We start from the raw sequence: 11,127 nt of genomic DNA, 5'->3' as shown, positions 1-11,127 counted from the left end.
TTCCTGCTGTGGGATATTACAGCATGCAAGAAGAAAGAAATCTCAGCTAGTTTCTTTTAAGCTTCTAATAAAGCTCAGCACAGCAACGAACTGTTGTTTTCAGGTCTTGTGTGGCAAAGTACCAAGCATCCTTATCTCCCACTGATGCTGAGAAAGAGCTGGCAATAATCTCCTGGGAGGGACAGAGGACAGAGCTAAAGGCTAAGGCAGGTTCTCTTCATTCCCATATGAATGCTTGGCACATGGACCATTGGCTCATTCAGTCAGATGAGCATCCTAGGAGCCTGGCATTAAAGGGCACTTCACAGAAGATGCCCAGGACCCATTGTAGGAACCCAGACACTCAAAAAAGTTAGAGCACCTGGAGAAAGATGACCAAGAGTAATGGAGAAATTCAGACAGGCTTGCCTAGGACATGCCTTTTCATTTTCCTGCATCTCTCACACATGGCACATCTCCAGTTCCACTGGGATCTTCAGCTGTGGTATTGCAAGGTGAAAGGCACCCTTCTGGGCTGAGGGGGTAGGATAAGAACGTACTTTGACACTCTGTGCCAAGGAACACTGTGTCTTCCACACAATTAGGCTGTCACAAACCATAAGCAAATGCCTATTTGCAGTGGGTGTTCATGTCATGTTTGCCTCTCTTTTATGCTGATACATACTACACATAGCTTCCCAAAAGTCAGAGGAATCACTCAACGATCAAACCTCTACGGCCGAGATGGGTCTTTTCATGACACAAAGCTATACAAAATAAAACAGGATGTATCAAATGACAAGACTGTATCTTCAGTGGAGGGCACCACCTAACAATGATTCCTCTGTAGGTAGGAGGTATTTAGCAAAAAAAAGCTGTTCTTCGAAAAGTGTTAAACAATAAAATTTCATAATTTCATGACACAGTTTGATGGTCAGTTTGACTTTCAGGTATCTTAAAATCTGACAAAACTCTTTAAATTTTCCTTATAGGGTGACATTTACATCTTCCCATCTTTTGTTTTTGAACAGTTTCTGTAATTACTTATATAGCAATACTAAATGACTTTAATATTCACAGGCTTGATTTGCTGATATATATGGAGTTTATAATCAAAATCCCAGCCCTGAGTGTTCTTACAGATATCAGTGTCCCATTTTCTCTCAAATTAGCAATGTCACGCAAGTTTTGAGAGGCTGCAATTACAACCTCAACAGAGCAGAAAAGCCCCAGCCTCATTCTGCTCCAAAATGAGTCTTCCCTTGTCTTCAACACTGGGGATTTCTTCCTCCTTGCATCTGAGTGTTGTGACTGTGATCCAAATTATGCCTTTTTTGGACACAGGGATGCCATGGGGTTTTTATGTGCAGATGTCAATATGGCAGAATTTGACCAGCTTGACTTTAATCTGCCCTGATTTGTCACACAGTTCTGCCAACTGAGTTCCTTACATGGTATGGAAAATTGGTGCTGTTTTTCTCCAGAATGCCTGTTCACACACTAGCACAGCACACAGTCAAGTGTGCAGTAAACAAAAAGCACAACAGCTCAGTGGGTTTGCCACAACCAGCGGGGCTATTGCCCCTAGTTACTAGGTTAGCTGAGCTATTTCAGGGAAATTAGGCTATATGGCAAAATTAGGTACCTCGATGTCTTCCTCTGCTGTGCTTCATGAACATCTCGTGGTGCTTAATGTTACAAATAATGTGTGAAATAAGGCAATATTAGCTTTTATTTTCTAGGAAGTGTCACAAAAAGAGATAAGGGCAGGTTTAAAGGTAGTCAAGATGTTAAAAAATGCAGATAAATAAGTACCACTATAAGTTTATAAACCTTCTTTCCTGACTTTTCCCCTTTGCTCTTCTCAGGACTCAACTGTCCTGATCAGACCGGGATATAAACCTCCCAGGGGACACCTGCTTTATATTTTTTGCTATTTAAATATTTTTAAATCAGTTTTTAAGTGATATTAGCAAGCAGTAGCCCTTATGCCCAAAGAAGCCCCTCAGTCACTCTATGGTGTCACTGCTGGGAGAGCTGAGCGGAAGCTCTGTGACAGGCTCTGTGAGGAAAGAGGCATTTCTACAGAGACCAGCAAGGCTAAAATCCATTCAATATTCTGTTTGATGAGCAGCTCAGTCCAAAACCTTGGCAAGCTTCCACTTATTTAAAAAGAAAGGAGAAATGTGTGGAAAGCCTTTGTCATGCAGGAATCCAAATGGGCTGGCATTGTCATGATGAACACTGAGGAACAAAGTCAAAGGTGCACATGAGATCCTGAGGGCCAGCTGCCACCCCACCTTATGCAGGTTTTATGGTGACATAAAGTCTCTGACGCTGATGAACTTGCTTCAGGCTGGTTACTTAAGGTACTTGAAATTTATGTCAGCACATGTCATAAGGGCTGGTTGAATTAATACTTATCCAGAATGTATAGAAGTATTAAGTCCTCTAAGTGCCAAACATGGCTATATTTGAAATGGTTCTAACCTGATAAAGGACAGCTTTGTTCTTACTGGTAACAGAAGCAGAACTCTGTATATTTGTCATCCATCAATTGCCTTAGAGTATATACGTGTTTTAAAGAGGGACAGAAGCTAAGACAGAGATCAATCCAAAAGAGCTGCAGCAGGATCTCGACTTGAGATAACTTCATATAACTCTGCAAATATTAAATGGTGTGACAGGGAAGGTTCTGCCCCTGCCAGCCTTCAAATAAACCAGCCCTCTTCTTACTGTTTGGTTCTGCCAAGTGCAGGAGGTTTACTAAGCTTGTATTAGACAGCTTTGACAAAGAATTCAAAACTATTTTAAACCTCCTGGACACTTGATAAAGAAACAAATATATTACAAATGCCATACAAACCCAAGGTTCTTAGGAGCTGAAAGCAGATGCCTGTGCCAGCCAGTCTCAAAAGGAGAATTTCTACCCATGAGATCATGCTATCCCATTCAGAGTACAGAACAGAGGGAAAGTTCAGGAATTCAAATCCTTTTGAACATGATACTGTAGCTGCAACAGCAGGGGCGGATTTATAGATTTGTGGAGCGGTCAACACACTTTTGCATTTACCAAAGTGTTATGTCTAGTACATTAGGTCACAATGCCCGGAATAGAACAGCCTGGTTTTATCAGGAAGTTGTTAAAATGCAGCATAAATCCATTTCATCCATTGCAGTGAAGATCCTTTGTCACTAACAGCAGCTCCTGACAACTGCTGAGTTTAAGTCAGGTGCTTCCAGACGGAAAACCTCTTTCCTCCAAGACTGAAGGAAAGCAGGTATGGCAGAAAGGAAAATAATCACAGGCTGGGTAAGAACATGAGCCCAGCTGGGATATGCTGTCCTTCAAGGCTGGTATCAATTCAGAAAGCCACTGAACAGCTCTGAAAAATCAGGAGGGACCAGCCTTCAGCAAGAGTGCAGGGGTTAGGGAGGGTGAAAATGAGCTTTTAAGCAGCTGCAGCTGGCTATCCCAGGATCTTCTAAACACTGCATACATGTGAGGTGTTGGCAGTAACATTTGAGTCTACAGTGGGCTAAGACCACTAAACACATGATTTACATGAGAATCATCTCTTTTTTCTCTTCCGTCTCTCTTTTGAGATATATTCTCATTTCAATATGCAGAATATACCAGTTTAAGAGGAGGAATGAGAAGAATTCTTCCAAAGAAAGAGTTATAAATGGCTGTGAACTGGGTAACACCATGTGATTTTCATGTCAGGGTGGGTCAATGACAGGATTAGCAGGAGGAGTACATGCGGCTACATTAATTCTGCAGCCAACTAACTCAATCCCTATCTGGCATCTAAGAAAAACCTACTTGCCAGAAGGAAAACAGTTCAGTACATTGAACTGCCTGCTGAGGAAGCTAATGGAGCATTTTATGGATGAAAAAAGAGTGCAGCAAGCCCTGCTCAATAAAGATGGGTTGAGCTCTAGAAGGGAAATTAGTGAAAATATACAATAGTAAGATTGAATATTATACAACAGTCCATTTGTGCAGACTTGTGTGGAGAAAATAAGTAAAATATGATGTTTCTTGAGCATGTGACCCTTCACCTAGTGACTGTGTTACAATACACATGTACAATGTTAGTTTTACTTAAATATGTTGCTTTTTCCTTTGCATCTTTTAGTTTTCAAAGGTAGAACCATGACTTTTCTGAATATATTCTCTGTGTGGGGATTTTTTAAGCCTAATATTATCTTTCCATGGGAATGGAAGAATGCCCATATGTACCTCATGACATTTTCACATGCTTCACTGCAGATAAAAGAAACTATTTCAGAAGATGCTGTTACTTTAAGGATTGACTTGTCACCTGTTAAAATTATATCTGTCAGAAGGCTGAGATTTAGAGAGACTTTGGACTGCAAGTACATGGATTGCCACTTATGTGTTGGTTTGGAAGATTTTATCATGTTCTACATGCCTGGTGTCAATTTAACCAATTCTCAAATTTCGTATCACACTTTTTAATAAGATTTTATTTTTTCATAAAGAAAGTTGAGGTAATTTACTCACCATTTTTATTATATATGAAGCTGTTGAAATAATGAGGGCAATAAAATTGAATTTAGCATTATCTTTATTGGTTTGAAGGTTACATTCATAAGCTTTGTTTGTTTTAATAAGTTTATTGTACACTCTTAGGCATATGTTATTATGCAGGGATGGATATGCTTTGAATATTTTTGTAATTGTGGGTAGTATAAAAGTCATTTTCTGTTAGATTGCACAAATCCATTACATTAGTAGAAAGATATATTATTGTAATAGGATTAATGTGCAACACATAAACATGATCAGTAATATTCTTTTTGATAAATTATCTCATTTTAATGACTTGGAGTGTTAGAGAGATTTCAGGATAGTTCCATCTTTGATTTGCATAATTGTATTACAGACAGACAAATTGCATTATATTCTTCATTAACAATAGATGGCTTGTATAACTATTATATTTTTGAAGGCACTGCTTTTATGTTCATCCTATAATTTGTCATTTTATGACACCACTGTTTAGCTTAGTTTGGAGAGAATAGAAACTAAAAGATTATTTGATTTTAGCTGAGTGCAGTAATATCTTTGCGTTCAACGGTAATGCCGTGAGCTATTGTTTGTTTTAACAAATTATCATCCTCAGCTAAAGTTAGTTAAAAAATATTCTTCTCATTTGTGGCAGATCCCACATTCATGGCATTTCACAGCAGTGTCAGCACTTGTAAATGAACTTTGGTATAAAAACACAGCATAAAATTAAATTAGATCCATCAGAATGTTTTCTCCTTCTCTGCCTGGGCTCACTCTCTGTCTTTTTCTCCTTTGCACATGCACATACACACAAACACGTGGTTTGTCTTGCTCCCACTGAGTTCTTCAGGGTTTTGTAATTCCATAGGCTAAATACATCTGCTGAATTGCAAATTATATCATAAAATATATAATTCATTTCTTTTCAATGGCAAATCCTTATCTTTTAAGACTGTGTGTTTTCTCTATGGAAAGCTAAATGCTCTCAAAGATATTTTAGGATAAAACAAATTATGTTTTCATTTTTCTCTAACTAAACCTTCTTCAATCATTTTTGACTGCTAAGAACACCAGTAAATTAAAAGTTAGTAGCTTGAGACAAGTTTGCACTCCTACCAAATCAAAATCAGTTTCTTATTTTAGAAAATCTAAGAGTTGCACTCTATTAGGGCACCTTGAGTACTGTGATTCTTGAAAAAGAAATTTGCTTTAGAAAGAAATTATTATGGCTAAATCACAAATAGATGCCTTTAATAAATAGTGAAGCACACAACTTTGGTTCCCTATTCAAATGCAAGTCAGAATTCAGGCCTAGCTTACTGAAGTTTGCTGTGTTATACAGAATTTTAAAAATCTGAGCCAACATTTTTGTAATTTGATCCTAAATTTAGGGTGTTAATCTATGTTCCAATCCTGTAAGAGCATATTTATTATTGCATGAGATGGGTAATTTTATCAATGCTGATGCAACAAGTCTCAAATGAAAGCTTGACCCTATAAAGCAAGTGGGGGTGAACTTGTAAGTCCTACGAGTCCAGGGTTTCACCCTTGCCACCCACCTACTGACACCCAAGACTGCTCTGGCCTCCCTAATAATGTTGGGGGTTTTTAATATGTTACCCATTGAAAATAAAGTTTATAGCTGGGAAAAGGAGAAGGAGTCTGGACTAAATGTACATATTTCTTCAGCAGCTTGAGTACATGATTGCAACAGTTTTGAGGCTTGTAACTTCTTATATTTTATAAATGTATTTGTCAAAATGAGTCAAAAATAAAAAATTATTATCTTGCATTTTTCATTCTTCCAGAGAAGAAACATGTAAAGTTACTAAAACATAAATTCACACAAACTTTTCAGAACCCTGTGCTGTTCTATTTATTCTATTCTATAGAATAAAAAGGATAAAACTGGTGCAACAAGGTAGAAATATATAGCTAGGTCTATTAATGGTGAAATGGATAAAAACTCTGGACTTGTTTTGGCTATGCTTTTTCAGCTTATCCCTTTTAGTTTTCTCAAAATATCAATCATACAAGCTGTATCTGCCCACCCCAATGCTGAAAGTGTTATTGGATATTTTTCCAAAAGGCAGAAGGTTAATATTTCATTATCTGTCTTCTTGGAATCTCTTTGAATGTCTCCACTTTGGCTTGGCAAAATCTTAGTGCTTCAGTAAGGGAGGATAAACATGATATGTACCATCATGTGGCTTCCATGGCTGACTGATACTGAGAATTAAGAGTTAATGAACTCTGCATATGCAAGGACAGTTTCTGGAATGTATCACATTCAGAGACTGCTTGCACAAAATTCCCAGACACAAAACAGAACTACATTTACAAGCAATTTTTGACCAACCAATGTCCAAGCATTGGGAACATTTACATGAGTTCTGTCAAAAGTCATTTTCAAGCGTGTTTCAGCAGTGATATCTACAGCTGACCTCCCCAGCCCACCCAGCACCATACATTGCTGATGTGTCAATCTGAGAGGGTTTTATGCCTCCTGACACCTCAGATCAAACATGGAGACACACTGGTTTTTCCCAGTTCCCATTTTTTGTGTGTTTTGTAAATGTGCACATTGAGATTTAGGATCATACATATTTAACACTCTAAAGGACTCCAGGAAATATCATTTTGCTGCTTATACAAAATAGCCAGAAGTCTCACAAAGCAAGTAACATGAAAGAGGAGCTTATGCTGTTATTTGCCATCACAATTATTCCTCTAATCAAATATACACAGGCTACACTTTCTCAAAAGCACAATTCTATAGACTATTTAAGTAGGGCAAAACAATCACATCCTCATCAGCTGCATTTACCATGGCTCACTGTCAAATATGCTCTTCCAATTCTCCAGATGGAAAGCCAGAGCACTCTGAATGAGGCTTCACCCACCAAAACTGGTCCATGTGACCATCTCACATGGACAAACTGGCCTTGGAAAGGAGTCTGGAGACATTTGACTCCAGGCCACCACTGACTCATCCTCTGATGCAAGACAAGCATATTCTGCTTTTATGTCTGCATGTGTTGTTCATTCTCTCCATTAAGATGTCCTAGAGCAGCTTTTCCTTCCTGTATGATTTAACCATGTATATTAGGAAGACAAACAGGGAGCAATATTTTAGGATGTGTATTTACTCTTCTAATAGCTGCCATCCACCATCTAACCCTTATTAATGCAGTGGAGGAACTTCCCTCAGAGGCTTGATATTACAGTATCAGTGTTATTAAGTCTTGAAAGTTTTCCTTGTCCACCAGGAGAATAATTATTAATATCAACAGAAATTAAAGCTGTCACATGTAAAAATATATCAAACTAGAAGGAAAAAAATCCTAAACAAACATCACCTTTTTTAAGCAGGTTTCCTTTAAAATAATTCTTCTCTCTTTTCTCCCCCTTTAAGAGATTCCTTGGAACAGAAAAACAAAATGCATATGCTCTATTGTCCGTATGGAAACTAAACATAACCCCCTTCAGGAATTAATAAGATTAAGTTACACTTCAGTGGGAAATCAGTGTACATAAATTAATGAAAATTTCCTGTAGATGGTGGCAAAGAAAGCTAGTCACTGTGCCAGTGAACTGATGCAAACTGACATTTTATGATGAGAATTACTGAAGAATTAATGGGACCTATCTACCGCCTATGACAGAATGTAGGTGACCTCAAGTGTCCCCTATGAGTCAATGTTTTTCATCGTGTCCGTAAATGAACCAGTGGATATGTTCTAATTCTTTTTGCCTCAGACTCCAGGTAAGGGTTTTTTCAGATGTAAAAATGTCTCTTTCAGGCAATCACATCAATGTTTGCATAAAGGTAAGTGTGTGCTTAAATGCTTCTCTGATACCTGGCATCAAAAATTGACCAACATCTGGTATTGTCTTACATGTACTTCACTGCAGGAGAGCACCAGCTCCTGTCAAGTAAGCACAATGTCAATTAGACATTCTCTTCTCCTTGGACATCTTATAAATGGTTCTATCTCTCATTCCCATTCAGAGCTGTGAAGGTCACAACAGAGTAATGCTGGAGTCTTCTAGGCCCTACTTACTCTCATTTCAGGCTTACCATCAACCAGAGTATACATGGAAATTCATCTAATGCTATTACTGTGAGGTTACTTAATTCTTTCAGTCTGAGCATCAACGTTTGATTTTGATATTGATAGCAAGGATGCTTTGGAGCCACATTTTAAAGTTGCTTCTTGAAAAAGGCTTGACCTTGAAAAATCTTTTTTCCCCCACAATAGTACTGGACATCTCTTCTGTAGGTCATCACACAAAGATCTGGGGAAATCAGGTTTCCTTCTCTTCCATCTTCTACCTGTTTTTGTTTGCCATTGAAGAGTGATTTTAAGTGCATTTCTTTGAATACAAGCTATATCTGTACCTTAGTATCTTAAATTAAATGTTCATCTAATTATGTTTTTTCTTTCAGGAATCCAGGAAGGAAAGGGTATTTATGTCTTCTGCAAGGTGTCAAATTTATTAATATGCTGTCTGTTGCACTTTACAGTATTAAAGAAGATATCTTCCAATATTTCCATAGGGATCCTATTTCTTTATTTATTAAACCTTGCTTGCCCTTAGAATTTTCCAGGATTTCCACGGGCTTATTTTTGTTCTATTATCCCTATTTCTGTTGCAGTAAGGATCACTAACTAATAATTTAGTTTGATGGTCAACACTAACCCAATAAGATTTGATCAAACAGACATAATACTTTTAAGATTCCCAAGTCTGAAATTATGTTTGGTACTTCAACATTAATTGTAGCTGTTGAAGCTCTCAATGCTTTTAACAATCTCCTTGTGAAGTGTAACTCTTATGCAGAGTTTAAATATCTTACCACCAAGTGAAGTGTTTTCTACACTAGAGAAGGATCTTAAAGATATAAAAATGTATCACTGCCCTCCTATTCTTTGCCCCACGGTGCCCTATGAAATGTCCAGTCACTTTAGACAAATGGAATGATGACTTTTAAAGGACTTAAGTGCATTTAGAATTCAGTGCTGAAAAAATAATTGTTTATAACTGTGGGAAACAGGAAGAACTTCTGTTGTTCCCTTCAAAAGTTGTGTTACACACAGAGATCAAAATAAAAGAAAACCTCTGAAATGCTTAGGTAGTGGCATTCTACAGGGAATAAATATAACCACAGGAACAATAGGTATTTTTTCAGAGCTCCCATTGGAACTAATACTTAGCTCTAGATCAAACACAGAGGTTATTCAAGGATCTGAAAATGGGCTTCCCAAAAAGCCCAAATGCTCACAGTATTCATGTTTCCCTTTTAACCACCAAAATAAACACTCCATAGACTTATAAGTGATGGGTTTATTTCATATAAGAGTAAATGGCCTTCTAGGGTCAGTATATTAGTTTTCCTCTGGATATACAGTTTCAATAGCAAGTGATGCATGAAGTCTGTTAAGCCTTTTGAATTGTCTATCAGTTCTGGGAATTATAGATTTTAACCCATATAGATACTTGGCTCAACCACAAAATGAAAAATCATTAAGAAAAAAGCACTATATATTATTACTCCAATATGTACTTGTGATTTAGAATTGGCATTTCAATACACAAACAAAATTCCTAAAATCATCCAGCTAAATGCAAATGGGTTCTATAAATACTTTAAATAATAGAACAAAAGAAAGCTCATCAGAATTTACTACTCATCCAAGTGTATACAGCTTTTTCTATTACACATACATAAACACCCTTTGTACTTCTACAGTTGATTGAATCAAAACATGAGAAGATCTAGAAACATTTTTGTAGTTTTCTTTAAGTTCTACCACTACTGTAATATGTTGTCTGGTAGTGCACAGGCCTTACTCGGTAAATAAATGTGTGTTTCATTTTTGATTGGAATTTCATTAATCAAACCACAGTAACAGTAGAGTATTTAAAACACATTTCTCTAAAAAGGGGGTAGAACATGCCAGCAAAATACTGATACAGTTATGTTGCACAATGATTTAAACCATCTGAGGAGATGGCCTTCTGCCTTTGGATTTCATGACAGTCTGGGCTTCAACTTTTTCCCTCCTTAGAGGCTCCCAATGTGACCCCAACACTGTAATGGCCTTTGAATCTCCCCTTGCTGGTGTCAAATGTTTAATTCCCCTTCTCATTTCATTCACAGTGGAATTCAAGAGAGAAGTAGGTTATTGCAGAAGTGAATCAAACCACGAGCGTACAGGTGAGAGTGGCCTACCTTTAATAACAATACTTTCAGATATATACAATGGCTGCTGTGACTATATACAGCTTTTCACCTGGAATTGGAAAAGTACTTTATGAATGAAGAAATAGTGGCCTGGTCCCCAGATGTTTTCTCACATGAATATACTGCAACAGCAGCACTTAATATTTTCTGGATAAAGATGAGTCGTATGTGAAGCTTTTGAATGAGGTGTGGGTAGCCAGAGCTCAGCTCCACAATGACTATCCTGATTCCCAGAAATACCTACGGATTCATTGCTTACAACCACAGAACAGAATCAAAGGGTCATTTAGGTTGAAAAAGACCTTTAATATCACCAAGTCCAACCATTAACCCAGCACTGACAAGTCCATCACCATGG

Source organism: Corvus brachyrhynchos, unplaced genomic scaffold, assembly GCF_000691975.1.
Source record: "Corvus brachyrhynchos isolate BGI_N302 unplaced genomic scaffold, ASM69197v1 scaffold126, whole genome shotgun sequence".
NCBI classification, from domain to species: domain Eukaryota; kingdom Metazoa; phylum Chordata; class Aves; order Passeriformes; family Corvidae; genus Corvus; species Corvus brachyrhynchos.
The sequence above is the reverse complement of the archived record's forward strand: the minus strand, read 5'-3'. Positions refer to the sequence as shown.